General features: G+C 35.4%; 1 protein-coding gene across 1 annotated transcript in view; it reads right to left on the minus strand.

Moving 5' to 3' along the window:
- Positions 1–18,776, minus strand: part of LOC106867959 (hyccin) — a 331,646-nt gene that overhangs the window by 299,636 nt on the left and 13,234 nt on the right. The gene's annotated exons all lie outside the window — the stretch shown is intronic.

Consider the following 18,776-nt stretch of genomic DNA (forward strand, 5'->3'; position numbering starts at 1 on the left):
GTACCAGGCTCCAATCTGATCTAGCAGAGTTTCTACAGCTGGACGGCCTTCCTAACGCCAACCATTCCTAGAGTGTAGTGGGTGCTTTTACGTGCCACTGGCACAAGGGCCAGTCAGGCGGTACTGGCAACGGCCATGTTCAAAATGGTGTTTTTTACATGCCACCTGCACAGGAGCCAGTCCAGCGGCACTGGCAACGACCTCGCTCGAATGTTTTCTAACGTGCCAGTAAGGAGACGCTGGTAACGATCATGCTCAAATGGTGCTATTTACATGCCACTGGCACGGAAGCCAGACAGCTGCTCTGGCAATGATCACGCTCGGAGGGTGCTGTAGGTGCTCCACTGGACCAGGTGCTAGGCATTGAATATGGTTCAATTATGATTTTGATTTCACTTATAGAAAGGGAAATGGGAGCAGTTATTTAAGTTTGTTTTTTCAGTATATATATATATATATATATATATATATATATATATATATATATATATATATATATATATATATATATATATATATGTTGCATTTAACGTGCCATCGGCACAAGTGCCAGTAAGGTGACGCTGGTAACGATCACACTCGAATGGTGCTTTTTACATGCCACCGGCACGAAAGCCAGTCAGCGGCCCTGGCAACGATCACGCTCGGATGGTGCTCTTAACGTTCCACTAGCACAGATGCCAGTCAAGTGGTGCTGTCATCGGCCACATCAGCAAATTTGATTTCAATTTCACCTGCCTCAACAGGTCTTCACAAGCAGAGTTTACTGTCCAATGAAAGAAAGATATGCATAAGTGGGTTGGTTACACCACTGGCATAGGCTATGGGTTATGGTCTGACTTGGCTTGTCGGGTGTTCTCAAGCACAGCATATTTCCAAAGGTCTTAGTCACTAGTCATTGCCTCGGTGAGGCCTAATGTTCGAAGGTCGTGCTTCACCACCTCATCCCAGGTCTTCCTGGGTCTACCTCTTCCACAGGTTCCCTCAACCGCTAGGGTGTGACACCTTTTCACACAGCTGTCCTCATCCATTCTCGCCACATGACCATACCAGTGCAGTCATCTCTCTTGCACACCACAACTGATGCTTCTTAGGTCCAACTTTTCTCTCAAAGCACTTACACTCTGTCGTGTATGCACACTGACATTACAGAAAAAAAACAGTTGATTTTAGTTGATCATATATTCAGTAATACTCAATATATTTACTCGAAACTTTTACATAATCTTTACAATAGCATGTGATTTACTTAAACTTTATAACTTTACAATTCCACGATCTTGTAATTTTAAAAAATATTTATAATTTGAAAAAAAAAAAAAAGAACTGGATCCAACAAGGACAACAACATGAGCAGCTATATGGGTCAATAGAATTATTGATCCATTTTTTATTGACTAACTTGTCAATTTTGAACAGTATCTTGATATGCTGAAGAAGTTTTGACAACAAGTTAAGCCAACCAAATCCTTGTCACTGGATTTGGTAAACAGAAACTGAAAAAAGCCTGTCATGTATGAGTGTGTGCGTGTGTATGTGAATTTGGTTGTGTGTGTGTGTGTGTGTGCGTGTGTATGTCTTTGTGTTTGTCCCCCATCACCACTTAACAAGTGGTGTTGGTTTGTTTACATCCCAGCAATTTAGCGGCTCAACAAAAAAAGATACTGACAGAAATATGTACCAGGCATGAAAAAATAAGTACTGGCATTGATTTGTTTGACTAAATCCTTTAAGCTTTAGTTGAACAAGTCAACCTCAGTGCTTGAAGCACCATCTTGAAAGTGGTGCCCAAGCATTGCTGTAGTCTAACAACTGAAAAAAGTAAAAGATAAAAGATGGTCTTGGATAAGAACTAATCTCCATACAAAATGGTGAGCAATCACAGTTCACAGTTAATTGAATGGAAAATTCCTAGAAAGACAAATGAGCAGCAGATATGCAGTTCTGCAATGGTTGTTATGGTCTGCTATATTGTCAACTCCCCACTCTGTGATAGTTGCCATAACAAAATCAGTATCTGGTGGTTGATTCAATACCAGTAAAAATTTTTGTTAAAAAGTCGCATATTATTATGAAGAATGTATACTTTGAATATTAATGACAATATGATTTATTTAAATTAATTGGTTTATCTTGACCATCAGATATATTGTGAACATATTTATATCACCATGGGGTTGTACACTCAAACAGAAATATATTGTGGGATTTATGTATTTCTCCTTAAGCCAATGTCCCATTGGACAAGACCAATGCGAAAAGTAATGGTCAAAGTAATGGAGTTGATATGATTGACTAAAATTCTTGAAGGCCACAGTCCAATGACTGAATCTAATTGAAGAACAAAAAATGCATGAATATTAATACAAAGATTTCTTAAGCTTTAATAATCAAGCAATAAATTAAGCTGAAGTGTTAGGATTAATAGATAATGTTTAAATACATAAAATTAGGACCAGTGTTTCCTGTATTTCATTATCTGTTTTGTGTTTTAGAATTAGAACACTATAATCATTTGGCTTTTGGACATGTGTATAGTTATAAAATGTGAGAGGCAGAGCATTTCTTATTTCTTTATTGCCCACAAGGGGCTAAACATAGAGGGGACAAACAAGGACAGACAAACGGATTAAGTCAATTACATCGACTCCAGTGCGTAACTGGTACTTATTAATCGACCCCAAAAGGATGAAAGGCTAAGTCAACCTCAGCGGAATTTGAACTCAAAACATAGCGGCAGACGAAATACTGCTAAGCATTTTGCCCGGCTTGCTAACATTTCTGCCAGCTGGCCACCATTCTGCAATTTCTGCAATCAATTTTGGTGAACCTTCACTTCCTACATTAGATTCTTTAATCCATACAAACAGGAGAACTACACCACAAAGTTAATACATTTATCCCTTGTTTTTCACTAAATCTCCTCACCATTTCATATGTGTAGCTATTATATATAGCTTCTTGAGTCACCAAAAAGTCAACAAGGTGACTTCATTCAAGAGTATTGCCCTAACCCATGTCCACACAGAACTTTGTTTCTGTGACTTCCTTCTCTGTAATTATGAGATACTGTTTATCCAACTACCAGGAAAAAAAAGGAAAATTGTTTGTTCCTGCCAATTACTGGTTGTTTGATCTTGGATCAAACATATCTAAAACAATAAAAGCAATCATAAATGAGCATCTCTTTCCCACCAATGATTTCCAAAACAGGTTTTGCAAACCCATATGAATGGGAATCCTCTTCAACATGTATTTGTGGTTTCTTTCCCTTGAGAACTTAGTGAAATCAAAGTGATTGTGCTTCAAATAATGAAAGCTTTCAATTAATTGTAGTACGATAAAATACTGGCAAAGCTGCAATTCTAAAATCACAATCAGAAGTGTGAAGGCAAGATGTTTCATCAAAGCATGTCATGAAATTTAGTGATATCACTCTTAAATCTTTTTTTTTGTTAAATTAATATTTTTCTGCCTGTCACTCTTGACCACCCTAAATTCTTATCTAACCTTCTATGCAGATTTTTTGTTGACTTACAACCCAATCATTTCCTTCCAGGCCTGTTCCTCCTCTGTGAACAAATCTATAAAAAAAGTTTTTTAAAAACACCCTGGGAACTTGATAAGCTTGTATCATTCAACAGACCAAAGCACATGAATGAAGTATATACTACAATAATCCTCAACAACCTCTCTAGGAGACCAAATTTTACACATAACTAAGATTTTATCATACAGAAGCTACTTTAATCTAAAGCCAGTGCTAGTCACTTACAAAGCACAACTGCACTATATATGAAAGTACCAGTATATTAGGAATGATGCACTACATATACAGACAGGGAATGAGAGAGAAAGAGGCATTCACATTATAGATCAAGTCCAAAATAAGCAGCTAGATATTATTCAGCCACTGGCAAATAATCAATCATTTTTTTCCCCCCATATTTGTCTTTTCTACCACTGCAAAATTAATTCAGTACCACTGAACTTCCTAACTCAAAGCCCTAAAACCCCTTCAATGGCCCCTTATCTACTCTTTTCATGTATCCCCCCTCACTTATGAGATGTTATTACTAAACTTTTTACCAAATCCTTCTGCTCTAAAACTTCTCTCAACCTCAAATATTCCTTCTGGTTATTACCCTACAGTAATTCCAACTGAATATTAACTGCAATAACCTAAGCCATTTATCTCTGAGGTCCTAAAACTGATATGGCCACTGCTTCATCTCCTCACCACACATATAATACGAATCATTATTATTTTCATTAATGTCATTTGATATTTATATTATTAAAAAATTTCAGTGAAATACAGCCAAAATTACTCTAAATGAATAAAAGAAAATATGATAGAAATTTTTTATTCACTTATTTTTTCTAATGATTTTTCTCTTTTTTTTTTTACTTTGTTATAAATGGAAACCAATTCAGGTTGTTTACAAATGTCAATCCGATTAGACATTAGACGTGGCTAATCTACAGACAGAAATGGACATTGTAAGTAATACATTGGCATTTGATGAACTGAAAATAGACTGTGACCCAAATCAGAATTGATTTTCCCTTTCTTTCTTGCTTTTTCTCCCTCCTTCTCTCTCTTATTCTTCATCTTGCATCATCATAGTAAATGCTGCTACAGAGGTAAAATGATGTCCCATTTATCAAATCCCAAAGTTAAGATGAAAATTGGGAATTGCAATCTCTGGGATCACAGATCCCATATAATATTTGAGCTTAGAAATCCCAAGATTATTATCAAAGCAATTCTAGAAATACAAAACCCATATTAATAAAACAGAAACCCATCTGTTTTCTGTCAATATTAGATGCAGCTATTGATAAGTAATACTCAGTGGGCCATGTGCCTGCTTGAAATCATTACAAATCATTTTTCATTATTATATGATTCCATTAAAATCATCAATACTAAGCTTCAAAGCTGTGACCTCATTCCTTTTAGAAATTATGGGATAGAACAATATCCGGTATAGCATTTTGGTTCAGCTTTCAGTACCATTATACATACATACATACATACATACATACATACACATCTCTGTGTATGTGTATGTATATATATATTATTTGTACATTTGATGCTGAAGCTCAACTATTACTTTTAACTACACTGGAAAACTACTCTACATTCACATGGATATCCCATATATATATATATATATATATATATATATATATATATATATACATATATGTGTGTGGTATGTGTGTGTGTAATAGAGAGGAAGAAGAAGAAGAAGAAGAAGAGAGAGATAAAGAGACAACTGGCATTAAAATCTTACTACTATCTAAAAGTATAATAATTTATACACAGTAAAAAAAATAAATGAATAAACCTAAAATTGAATATTATAAAGTTTTGTTTTTGTTGTTTCCTTTTTTGGTTTTTTTTTGCTTTGTAGTGCATGTTATTTTTTTTCTACATTATCATAGTTAGGTTTTCTTTTCATTTTTTTTTTTTTTTGCTTTCTCATTTAGCAAATTTGGATATTTGCATATTGTTGGAGCAATTATTTTTTTACAGCTGGATGATCTCCCTTCCTATCAATAATCACTTGACTGTGAAATATGAGTTTGCTATTCACTGAGCAGAAAGAGGCAAACAATAGTTGTGTGCTTTTCCTTGGGACAGAACACATTGACTGTAGCAAGGTTTGAACATGGTCAGTAATCAACCGCTTTAATGACTCAGCCATTACTGTTTTAAATTAGAAATATTTAAAAGTTAAAAGTTCAAATAACATATCTCCAGAATTTCCAGTGAATATAAGCAATTAAGTATTTAATTTACAGTTCAAAAATGTAATAAATTCGTTTGCTGTAAGAAAAAAGAAAACTTTAATGAATTTCACAGTACCCTCCAATATGCGATAATATTTTCTGATGATTCTGCAAGCTAACTCGGGACCATATACTCCAGAAACAAAAGGCTCCACACCATACTATCAATTAATATTGCATTGAGTCAGAAGTTCTGCAATATTTTGGTAACATTTTTGCTTTATTTACATTATTTACATTCGATGGATATTTGTCCTCATCTTGTTTGTTGTTAACACAACGTTTCAGCTGATATACCCTCCAGCCTTCTTCAGGTGTCTTGGGGAATTTTCGAACCTGGGTTCTCATTCCTAAGGTATTCTTCGATGTTGTTGTTATTATTATTATTATTATTATTGTTCAGGTCACTGCTTGGAATCAAACTCAGAATCCGAGTTCGATTCCAAGCAGTGACCTGAACAATAATAATAATAATAACAACATTGAAGAATACCTTAGGAATGAGAACCCAGGTTCGAAATTTCCCCAAGACACCTGAAGAAGGCAGCGGGGTGGGGGGGGGGGGTATATCAGCCGAAACGTTGTTTTAACAACAAACAAGATGAGGACAAATATCCATCGAATGTAAATAATGTACATAATTACTCATCTCTTAAATATAGAACTGTACATTTTTGCTTTATTCATCAAGTTACAACAAAAGCAGCCCAGCATTCAAAGTAGAGGTCATTATGTTGCACCATCTGAAACCACCCTTCTGCCAGTTATTTGATTCCATACTGATACCAGTTCTTGTCCTTTGAGGTGAACATTTCCTTCACTGAAGTTTCCACCTCCTCTTGATTGATGAAGTACTGCAAGCACAGGAAATTAGCCATGGATCAGAACATGTAATAATCCGAGGGAGCTAGACCCAGACTGTATGCTGGGTATGGCATCAGTTCAGTTCCTTCAAGTTCCTGGAGTTTAGTCTGGGTAATTCGAGCAGTATGAAGTCTTGCATTATCTGGCTGCAGAACAGCTCGTTATTAACCAATGTCAGGCATTTATGCTGCACAATAGCATACATCTATGAGATGCCAAACTTTCCTGATACCCGCCAAGTGCTTCTTGCAAGGTCTGTTTCTATGGCTTGGGGCACAACCTCAAAACCCACAATTTTAGGCCTACCTGACCTTGCCTGATCATCGAGGTTCTTTGCAACCCAAGCAAAATTTCTTGAAGCATCTGGTTACTGTATTGTGGTCAACTGTACTTTCACTTTTGCACAGCAAATGTTTCCACAATACCTAACATTTGTTGGCCTTTAACAGAGTACCACACTCTGTGATTGGGAAGCCCTTAAGAAAATTAGTTGCCTTTTAAAAGCTTTTGAGAATGTGAAAGCCATGCACAGTAATGCTATCAGTAAGGTGAACGTTAGCAATAAGTTTAGTGAGGATTTACTGTGCAGACAGGTGTCTATAAAGATTCTGTTCTCAGTCCTCTCCTACTCACTATATTTCTTTAGGCCATAACAGAATTTTTAAGATTGGCTGACCATGGGAACCCCTATATACTGAAGATCTACTTCTCATAGCAAAATCTATTAAAGAATTAGAGAAAAAAAAATTCCAAATGTGGAAGAAAAACCAAGAATTGGGAGGACTTAAAATCTAGCAAAAACAAAGGTTTTAATTAAAAGACCTACTGTTACTTGGAAAAGGCTATGTGTGATATTGCAGAAAATGAGTAGTTAAGGATACTGAATACAGCATACTGAATGTGAATTATGGGTGCACAAGAGATACAGTAGGATCACAAGTAACCTAGCAGAAATGAAGGACTTTGTATGTAGCAGATGGACAAGAGTAAGCAAAACTAATGAATTCTTTCAAATGCTGAGAAGGTTCCCTAGAAGTAATTAGGCAGCTTTAGTTATCTAAATAGCCTAATTAGCAGTGGATGTAGATGTTCTGAAAATATGGTAACTAGAGTAAAAACAATTTGAGAGAATTATTAAATCTGCAGGCATGAAAGGAAATCTCTCTTTGAATGAAGGGCAGATTGTATGATGTTTTGTGTGCAATGTATGCTATTACATGATAGTGGTGTGTGGGTATTGATTAAGGAAGAGGTGTGAAAGCTGAAAAGAAATGATGTTCGCATGCTCCACTAGGTGTGTAAGTATAAATGAAGACCAGTGCACAAATGAAGTGAGAAAAGCTTAGATATAAGGGGATACATTGTGGTGCGCAAGAGAGGAAACTGTGCTATGAAAGACGTAATTCTTATAGAAGATGACAGTTAGGTAAAGAAACTCTAAGTGATACAAGAGGAGGGAAACTGTGGAAGAAGTGCAAGGAAAACATGGAAAGTAGTGGAGGCTAATCTGAAGAGATTGATCTTCAATAAAGAGATGACAAAGGATCACAAAAAGAGGCAAGAAGTCATGCTGGAGGAGACCTGGTCAATCTATACAAGCAGAGAAAAATGAAGATGATGATGCTGATGATGCTAATGAAGGTGGTGGTGGTGGTGGTGTGTGCATGGTCTATTATATTATAATTTGCATGTGTATACAGATGTGTACACTCCAAGGATTTGCCTTGACTATTGTACTCAAATGTTTACTTGTTTATGCTGCCCTTGTGGCAATTAAAGACAATTATTATAATTATCATTAGAGTTGTGGATAGTAGAAAAATCAATAGAACACCTTTCAAATTTACTAATGTTCTTTCACATTTTAAGTATATCCCTCCTGTATTGATTTGGCATCTAATTATTCAGGGATTAATAAAATGACTATAAGGCGGCCAATTGACTGAGTTGTTAGAACATCAGCGAGACTGTTTTGTGGTAATTATTCCAACTCTCTTCTGCCCTCTGAATTCAAAGCCCATTGACATCAACTACTATAGCAGGCCAATGCCTTGTGAGTGGATATGGTAGATGGAAAGTAAAAGAAGCCTGTTGTGTTCATATATATATTACTCTTTTACTTGTTTCAGTCATTTTGACTGCAGCCATACTGGACCACTGCCTTTAGTCAAACAAATCGACCCCAGGACTTACTCTTTGTAAGCCTAGTACTTATTCTATCAGTCTCTTTTGCCGAACTGCTAAGCTATGGGGAAGTAAACACACCAACATCAGTTGTCAAGCAGTGGTTGGGGGACGAACACAGACACACAATTACATATATACATGACATGCTTCTTTCAGTTTTCATCCAGCAAATCCACTCGCAAGGCTTTGGTCAGCCCAAGTTTATAGAAGACACTTACCCAAGATGCCACACAGTGGGACTGAACCCGGAACCTTGATGTAGAGAAGCAAGCTTCTTACCACACAACCACTCCTATAGACTTCTGTACAGTTTTCACCAATCAAATTTCATTCAAACAACATTAACTTGAGGATATGCTGGAAGGTACCAACTAAGGTATAATGCAGTGGGATCAAATCTAGAATTATGTAGTTGTCAAGCCATGCTTCTGGTTGACAAACTCATCAGCCATTTTAACAATATTAGAGACAGATAAGAAAATAATCCAAGAAACTATAGTTTTCCATAACAGTGAATTCTCATACTAGCACATGGTAGGGGATGGGAAATGCTGTTTAAAATTTTTGACACCAATTCACCTGTGAGTGATCCTAGTCCTATGACACAAACTCCCTGTTTTAAAAGGATCTAAAATCTGACATCAAAATTTTATGTTAATTTAAGCTCTAATCAGCTTAATGATGACAAAGTTATTTTACTAAATTCTTCATTATTTTAAAAATTAATTGTCACAAAGTTAGTGTATTTCTCCAGAAATATGGTAACAAAAGGATTAAATAAAATATAATTTACCTTTCATCCATCTGGCCCAGGCAGATGAAAGGTAAAGTCAAACAAAGGTAATGAGATAAACCTAAATACTTACAGTAGTGTCAAATAGTCATTTAGGCAGGCCATTTCTTTTCAAGGGATAATACAAATAAAAAATAGCTGCCTCTCTTTAATGATTAACTTAGCCATTATTAATAGAGATTAATACTATAAATTTTAACATTAACCAGTTCAGACAAAATAATAAATATAAAATATGCTGAGTAGGCTACAGAAAATTTATATCATGTCCTGCCATAATCTTCAAAAAGAGTGTTCATCAGATTAATTACCTTGTTTTGTGCAATGAAAGAAATGATGATGAATTCTATAAATTGTTAAGCAATCCAGTTAATGGTCCATCAGGCACATGCTATTTGAGAAATAATCTTCTTGCAGTTCAAGAAACAGTATGCACACTGGAAGTAGAATGCATTCTCAGACCTTAAAATCACTTGCAGTATCAGACATGCAAAAACCATTTATAGTTTGCGACCAATGAAAGAGTATTTGCTTCAATCTCCATCACAGAGGCAATTTGTAGAGGTGAAATCTCAGATGTGTTTTGTTATTTAACAAAAGTATTGGTATTAATTTATTATCTGACTTACATCAGAATTTTGACAATGAAACTATTAGAAAAGAAGACTGTATGGCCAGCTGTCATTCACTAGCGAGTATGGATTTGTCACATGTACTGTGGTTTCACAGATTGCTTGTAGTTGCAAGCTGACATGGATGTCATTTCAGTCCACTCACCAATGAGGAACATACAGGATATGATATTTCCACTAACATCTGGTTGGTAATCATTACAGCTAAGCAGATTGAAGAAATAGAAAATGAAGTTCCTTACTCAGACATAAAATACCACCCAATCCAGGAATAGAACCCAGTTTTGTGATCATGAATCCAACACCCTAACCACCAGACCATGTTCCTTCACAGAAAAGAAGATTCTTTTTGTCCTTACACTACCAATATAAATTTTCACTCTCTACCCAATAAAACAAGCAAACTGCTAGTGATTGTTATTGTTTAATCCCAGATCATCTTTAACTGAGCAAAATGATGATGAAAGACATTCCAGCAATGATCATCCCAGTTTTTAAATTTTCACAGGCAACAGGTTGTCAAGTGTATATTTATATTTAAGACCACAGAGTGCCATTTAAGGGAGTTTTGGCTCCAATTTCAAGCACGCCAAATTGAGATGTAGTGGTTTCATGCTTCATTCTTAGCTAATCAAAAAAGTTAGTAATGTACAAGGGGGTACCCAAAGGTCACCAGAAATGTTTTCTGTGGGACAACCCTGTGATAGCTCAGGCATCAGTCTGCTAACTGATGGCGGCAATTGAAGTTTGAAGTCATACTGCCATGTGGTACATCTATGTTTTGCAGCACTTCTCCCCTGTTGGTCAATTTTTGCAATGGCTGAAACGAAGAAACAGCGTGCTTTCATGAAATTCTCTTTTATGCTGGGGAAAACAGCAGCCAAAACAGTTATCATACTTCAAACAGCTTACAAGGATGCTGCCATGAGCAACATACAAGCTTAAGAGTGGTTTTCATACATTAGGAATGTCACTTAAAGACCAACCTTGTTTGGGGAAGCTGTCGACCTCATGAATGAATGAAACCATGATGAAAATTCATGAACTGATCTTGAAGGACCGTCAATGAACAACTGATGAACTTGTTGATATGACTGGTGTGTCCTGCAGCTCCTGCCAACGAATTTTGAATGAGGAATTGTGAATGAAAAGAGTTGTAGCAAAATTTGTGCCTTGCTTGCTCATGGAAGATCAAAAGCAGTCATGATTGAATGTATGTAGTGAACTGAAAGAACAGTTGGAAGTTGATCTGGAACTTTTTTCCGAAGGTCATCACTGGTGACATAAAGCTGCTGCTATGGCTATGACCCAGAAACAAAGCAGCAGTCACATTAATGGAAGCATTCAATGTCACCACGCCCCAAAAAAGCACATCAAGTGAAGTCCGATGTCAAGATGATGCTGGCAAAAGGAATTGTCTACACAGAATTTGTTCCTCCTGGTCAAACTGTTAACCAGACATTTTACCTGGCAGTTCTGAAGCATTTGTGAGATGCAGTGAAACGAAAATGCTATGACCTGCGGCAAAGTGGAGAGTGGTGGTTTCATCATTACAATGTGCCTGCCTACACCGCCTTGACTGTGAGACAGTTTTTGTCCAAAAATGCCATGACCCCGCTTAGCCACCCTCCCTATTTACCTGATCTTGCATCCTGTGATTTTTTTTTTTTGTTACCCCGAATTAAAAAAGTCCTTAAAGGACAGAAGAAGACATTGCAAATGAGAGATGGCCACCATCTCAAACAAATATGGATTGTAAAAAATGTCTCCTAATTTCCAAAAGGGTATTTTAGAAATAGGTGGTTAGCTGCAGCTTTAGTGTAGAAGAATAATTGGGAGAATTGTTAGAATATCAGACAGACTACTAGGCAGTATTTCTTCCATTCTTCATGCACTGAGGTCAACTTTCTATTTCTTCCTTCCAGGGTTAGGAAAATGTACCAATCCAAGATGGTGTATAGATGGAACTGAAAGAAAGTTGAACTGAGGCTGAAAGAACGTTTGCTTTGTAGTACATGTTCCAGCTCATGTTGTTAGTTCAAATTGCACCATAACCTGCTGTCCAGTTTAACACCACTACCTGGTACCTTAGCTGCCCTGAGTGGAGTCCAATAAATGTGGTAAACATTTAGGCCTCCCTCTCTCCCTTCTACCACTCTCAGAGGCCCTATAACAGGTCATGGGTACTGTCATCCCTTCTAACCAAAAGATAAAAAAGTGAATAGAGAAATATCCCTTTCAATGAATCTATTTCGGGAGACATTTCTAGAGGATCCTACAGCTAATTAATGGAGGCATAAAAAGTGAATTAATTATATTGTAAAAATTCCCAACAAACTGTCTGAAAAAGATTTGAACCTAAGATCTTTCAGCTGGGACAAGATCTGGTACAATTGTGTATGTCTCGGTTTTAAATGTATATACATCCTGTCTTTGATGTCATAAAAAGCAACTAAAAGAGTAATGCAACAGGACGGAAATACTCCAGTAAAACAGTTTAAATAACTCGTCCAACCCATGCCAGTCCTGAAGAGCATACACAAAGTAATGGCGGCGAAGGCGACGACGACGATGACGATGGTTGTGATAATGATAATGAATTTTTAATAGGCAGTCTTATACAACGTTCACGTGTTCCTTTAACTTTACTTCCACCTTCGACAGATTCATTTGCCGGGCACCAAACTGTTGCAAAATATTCACTTTATCTCTACGTTGATTCCACAAGTTTAAAGAGAGTTTGCAGGTGGCTAAGTTCATGGGTAGTGAGAGCTCAACGACTGACTAAAAAGATGACAATTCATATCTCTATTATCAACTCACTGCAAACGGCTAACGTATAGAGATAAAACGAAACATAACAGAATAAATGTTTCGCTAGCTCTCAGTGATGAGTTTGAATCTTTCAGTCACGGATGACTTGCGCGGTGTAACGAATAGAACAGTTTCACCGTGACTTAATGAAAAAGACGCCTTCTCTAGAGATTCACATGGGTTAATCCTCTAAAATATATCTTAGATGAGGGAAGTCAAGTAATAACATTTAAACACAATAATCTTGTCGATAAGAGGAGAGAGAAAAAGATGGGAGAAGGAGGAGTGCGGAGAGAGAGAGAGAGAGAGAGAGAGAGAGAGAGTGAGAATACATAGAAGCTAAGTTCTATTTTAAGAGTCCACAATTTTTTTAAAGAAACGATACAAGGGGAATAACCCTTGACGATTTAGTCAGAGAAAATGTAAACCAGAATTCATTAAATTTTATTTATTTTTCTCAAAAGAGTAAAAGATGCAAAAAGGGAGGGGAAATAACTTATGACAGAATGTCTCAAAATGGATTCGGTGAAAATATTCTGGATTTCCACGAGACTATTATTAAAATTTAATACAAATTTTAATTCATAAAAAAATAGTAATCGCAATAATTTTCAAAATAATAAATTGTTTTGTTTTTCAATAGAGTAAATTTTCTCTCTGAAACTGTTTTTGTTTTATTTAATCTATTATTAAAATTAAGATGGCGGGGCTTGTCCATAAAATACAGGCGTTTCACAAGTTTAGGAACCAGTAATTTATGCCATTCATATTTTTTTCTAAAGACATTAATCATGGGGTTTCTAAACGGGATTTGAAACATATGAAAAAAGGCCACATATATATTATGTTTATATATTTGTATGATAATACATATTATATTACATTATAGTATATTCTTTATATTACATTATATTATATCACATTATATTGTATATTATATTAAGCTCACTTCATATTTTCAATGTGAAATTAGTGAAATTATAGAATTTTATATCCGAGTGAGGTATTTTTCATTGTATTTCGGTTTTTGGAGGTTTCGCTTACTTTCCCAACAAATCACAGAACCACAGACAAAAAAAAACAAAAAAAAAACGTGCATGTGTGTGTTTTAGATGGTGGTGCTACAAAGAATCTAAATTCTAGTGATCTTGCTAATTCCAACCCGTCTGAAAATGAATACATCATGGTGGTTTCAAGTTGCCTAGTCAAGACCCAAATGAAGATTTGAGCTCGATATTCCAAGTTAAAAATAGAATGAAATTGAAACAGCAAAGTTCAATATGCAATTTACTTGAGATAATCTATCTCATTATAATGAGGGTGGAACAATGTGGATTGAAAAGTAGAGGGTTGAACAAATAGCCCATTTTTTAATTAACATGGTTTATAAGCATTAAAACTTGTGCACAACCATCCTGAAGAAAGAAAAATTATAGAGATGCAAACTGTATTTGTCTTCTCATTAATAAAAAGGTGGGATGGAGCTTCTCTACAAACTACTATCCTAAAATCATGTTCCATCATTATTAAACAGAGTCACTTATCAGTGAGATTCATAGCAAATCACTGATGAGAGATGAGCCAACATTAACCTAGCTGTGTTTTGTAACAGCATTGAAACTAAATAGTGTCACCCATTTATTCTCAGCAACTTTCACCAACAGCTACAAATATATGATGGATTAAATGTGTGAAGAAAACAATAAAAAAACTTCAATATAATTTCCATATATTCCATCTAATTTAGTTTGGTGAAAATTCTTTTTGGATATCATAAGCCAAACATGTCTAACATTGAAAAAAAGCAGAAATAAATATATGGCTTTTAAGCTATAACAAAATATTTAAATAAATGAACTCATGGCTTTCACATTTACTTAAATAAAGGTATAATGTTAATGTCATAAGAATTAAGAAACTCTGAAAGACAATGAAATATATATTTTTAACAATACAACACAAAGGTGATAAAGTTATAAATAATAGCATGTAAATACTGCGTTAAAGAAACCACTTGGATGACAAAGGTCAAAGGCTACCCATGGGATATGAACCAACATCTTCTGTAAACATGACAGAACAATTACCAAAAATAATAATTTTTGATTTATCATAACCAAATAAAAAGCTACAACATTACAACAACAAAGATACTTGAGGTATAACAGTGTGAAGTTTGCTTCCAGCCATGGGATGTTGGATTGAGTCACACAAAGTAGCACCTTATGCAAGTGTCTTCTACTATAATTTCATGCCAAGCAAGGCCTTTTGAGTGGAATAGGAGGATAGAAACTGAAAGAAGCCCATTAAGTGTGTGCATGTGTGCACACATGCATGAGTGTCTGTGAGTCCTTGTGATGACATTGTGTTTATATTTGTAAATGAATGTCACCATCATTCAAGTGGTGTTGTTCCTTTTCAATTTTCCCTGAAAACATATCCAGCCATGGGAAAATATTTCTTTGCTTGGAAACAGGTGAGGGTTGACATCAAGAAGGACATCCAGCTGAAGAAAATCTATCTTAGCATATTGTTTGACCCTTAGAAGTACGAAAAAATGTGGGTTACAGTGAGGATGGACATTTTATATTTAAATTATTAAAAGTGAAGGCCTAGTGGTAAGGATGCTGCACTCCCGATTCCGTGATTGTGAGTTTGATTTCTGGACTGAGCTATACATTGTGTTCTTGAGCAAAACACTTCATTTCACATTGCTCCAGTCCACTCAGCTGTAAATGGATAACCTTGCAATGGACTAGCTTTCTGATCAAGGGGAATGTTGGTTTGCTCACCTAGCCAGTGGGGTGGCATCATACAAAAACTAAAAATGATGCAAAGGGCACTATGACCAGTGATGTATAACAACATCAAATATTCTGGTTGATCACAATCGATCATGTGATATTAGCAAATTTATTAAACTTTCAACTCAATATAAAACTTCAATCTTTTTTTTTCTATCAATGTAGCCAGATATCATAGAAAATAAACAAGCTTTTGGTAAGTTGTGTCCATGGCTCAGTTTCACTTCACAATTGTAACCTTTCCTCTGACACTTCTATTGACCTTATAGAAAGGCATGAATGTTCCAGAATATTACATTTTAGACTACATATATGAGGCCTTGATATTGCATGAAAAAAATCAGTTATCTTTAATTTTTTAGTAGTTTCAGTCATTAGACTATGGCCATGCTGGTGCACCAACTTGAAGATATTTTAGTTGAACAGATTGTCCCCTGTGGTTATTATTTTTCATAAAGCCTGGCACTTATTTTATCAGTCTCTTTTGCTGAACTACTAAGTTATGGGGATATAAACACACCAACACTAGTTGTCAAGCAGTCATGGGAGACAAACACAAAACAAAGACACACACACACACACACATATATATATATATATATATATATATATATATAGGCTTCTTTCTGTATCTGTGTATCAAATCCACACACAACGCTTTGATCAGCCCAATGCTACAGTAGAAGGCACTTAGTCAAAATGTCATACAGTGAAACTGAACCCAGAACCATATGGTTGGAAAGCAAGCTTCTTACCACACAGCCACTTTCTGCACCTGTATATTAATAATCCTCTAACTATAAACTCCTACTTGATTTTTGTACAACAATGTTTTGATTGCAAACACATTCTTTCTATAGCTAGCATAAGTTAAAGAGTTATGCTTGAATAGCTACGGCAAGGTTTCTATAACTGGATCTCCTTCATGCAAACCACCCAGCCATGAAATAGGAATGACAACTATTTTTCAGTTAAAATATGATGCTTTGCCTAAAGGTAGACTGTTTAGTGTTAAACCTTTGATCAGAAAGTTAAATAAACAGTACATTAATACTTTAATTAGTATCATAATTACTGACATTTTTATAATTACTTGAAGCTACAAACAAAAATGTTCAATGATCTTTCAGGATTTTCGTATTCTTCAAGTTCGTTCCTAATGACCTCGGTCTTCATTAATGAAGGCCGGTCTAGCCCTTAACTATTGTGAACTATGAACCTGTTACAATGGTTTACCAATCTAGTATAGAAAGATAGCAGAGTAATGCACATTAATGGTTTACCAAGTTTTAAACAGTTATTTTCAATATCAAACATAATTCATCATTCTTTCAAACAACACTTGGCATCTTCATCTATCAGATAGCTTCTTTGTTTATTACAATAAATTCTATTTCTTAGAATCACTCTTTTAAATTACCAATGTGTATGAATGAGATATTACTTTTCAAATAGGAATGCCTTTATTTAAACTATGAATTGAGAACACAAGTGAGAAAAACATTAAAGGTAGAAAAGACTGAATTATTCACAAAATCGTTATGCCAGCTAAATTTTCCTAACATCAAAAATATTGTAAAAATAATGTTTTAAAATCAAATACAGATCAATCAAAATATTTTAGGATCCTAATGATCAGTGGAACATCTGTAAAAGAACAGAAGGACTCTTAAAAAAACAAAATATGTCATTAAGTGAATCAGAAAGTAAAAACACATTTTGATTTAGGACTAATCATAAAGACATTTAAATCAGCATTCTCTCTCTCTCTCTCTCTCTCTCTCTCTCTCACACACACACACACAAACAAACACACACACACACACACACACACACACACACACAGAGGAAGACTAAGTAAGTCTTCAACACTAAATAACTAATGGATAATTGTTGTGAGGTGTCCCTTTCTGTATTTCCTTATTTCCCTTCTGCAAGTCTGTGTAAGCAACATATAAGCTTAACTCAAGTAAAAGACTCTCCTCCCAGTCCCAACACTAAACTCTTCACTACATTCTTCTTTGTCCAAACTGTGACCCCTTTAAAACACATACACACCCATCTCTCATTACATTTCCCTGCTAACAATTAATTTCAAACAGTTCAACAGTCACCTTATTATATTCTGTACAGGAGGGTGTAAAATATCTTTGGCAATTAGGGCTTTATAAAAGGAAATAGTTATTAGTTTATGATACAAAAAAAAAAAAAAACATGGAAAAGAAATATAATGATTTATAGGATGTTAATTCACTTGTACATTTAATGTCCATTTTTCTATGCCAGCATGGGGCATGATTTAATGGCTGGATGCTCTTCCTGTCATCAACACTTAATTCCATGTGAATTCAAAAGCAAAAGGCAGCCAGTTGGAATGTCAACATCATTGCTGTTTCATCCAAGAAAGGACATATGGAATATCAACACACACACATATACCACAATGCATTCTGCCCAACCTTGAAACAGTTCTTCCAATCCACCACCCTCTATTGTTACTTTTTTTACTGACACTGAAATGATAAAAGGCAAAGTTGACTTCAGCAGGATTTGAACTCAGAGCACGGATAGTCAGAACAAATGCTACGAGACAGTTTATCCAATGCTCTAAAGACTATCAACTCACTATCTTACAAGGGGATAATACATTTAAATTCATCTGTTACAAATAGATTATCCTGGAATTTTACCAGTGAAGGACTGGTTGCTATCTTATGTTTTCTTATCCACAGCATAGAATTATCACATTCAAAGAGCCCTGGCAAAACCTTAAAATAAATTTACCCTTTCTAGAATTAAATCTATTTGTTACCTCCATCTGCTAAGTCAAAAGAGTTCAAATTACACACCATTCCCCTAACCTTAAACAGGTATACT

Source organism: Octopus bimaculoides, chromosome 2 (genome assembly GCF_046866305.1).
Source record: "Octopus bimaculoides isolate indiv1 chromosome 2, ASM4686630v1, whole genome shotgun sequence".
In the NCBI taxonomy this organism is placed as follows: domain Eukaryota; kingdom Metazoa; phylum Mollusca; class Cephalopoda; order Octopoda; family Octopodidae; genus Octopus; species Octopus bimaculoides.